The sequence below is a fragment of the Frankliniella occidentalis genome, unplaced genomic scaffold (genome assembly GCF_000697945.3).
Source record: "Frankliniella occidentalis isolate FOCC.00 unplaced genomic scaffold, Focc_3.1 Scaffold5, whole genome shotgun sequence".
NCBI lineage: Eukaryota > Metazoa > Arthropoda > Insecta > Thysanoptera > Thripidae > Frankliniella > Frankliniella occidentalis.
In genome coordinates, this window is record NW_026267135.1 from 264,778 (window position 1) to 265,397 (window position 620).

Below are 620 nucleotides of genomic sequence, written 5' to 3' on the forward strand. Positions count from 1 at the left end.
CGGGCCAGGTCCACCAGCGTCCAGTATCCAGCATACGCTATGGGTGAGGAGCGCGGCAAACGCACTGTACAGCTTCCCGCCGCGCCCCGCTCAAAGGCGGTGACCGATTCTCTCGCCCTTCTGCTAGCCAGCCCTCTCGCGCCAGTCGTCAATAAATCCTTGACCAGTATCGACCAGTACACATCGTTCCCTGTTTTCTTGCTCCGCATTCCTCACAATATTTTTAATGGTAACTCGTCAAAGGTAACTCGTCAGGGCGAAAATTTCGCCTGTTTGGCTCTATCTCTAACCGTTTAGGCGCTGGAGGGTCTTTTCTGACGAAACTAAGCTAAAAATTGCTGTAGTGAACAATAAGTTCTACACTGCTCATCAAAATTAGCGGGCGGATTTTTCAAACTGACGTAGATTCTATGTTTTTTGAGCAAGGAAGCTGAGAATTGGCCTGCAGGCGTCAGGCGTCCCAATCCCTATACCCCTAAAGCCACATGCGTGACTGACTGACTGATTATAAGCGATTCTTGAACATTGAGAGAACCGCCCGACCGATTTCAGAATTTCAAAGTGCGTTGGATTTCTTTCGCCTTCGTGGGAGTTGCAGTAAATTCTTGAATCATTGATGT

The 620-nt window shown here is 48.9% G+C and overlaps 1 protein-coding gene across 1 annotated transcript in view; it reads right to left on the bottom strand.

Annotated features, from left to right (window-relative positions):
* Positions 1-620, bottom strand: part of LOC113215567 (uncharacterized) — a 6,911-nt gene that overhangs the window by 4,346 nt on the left and 1,945 nt on the right. The window lies entirely within an intron of this gene.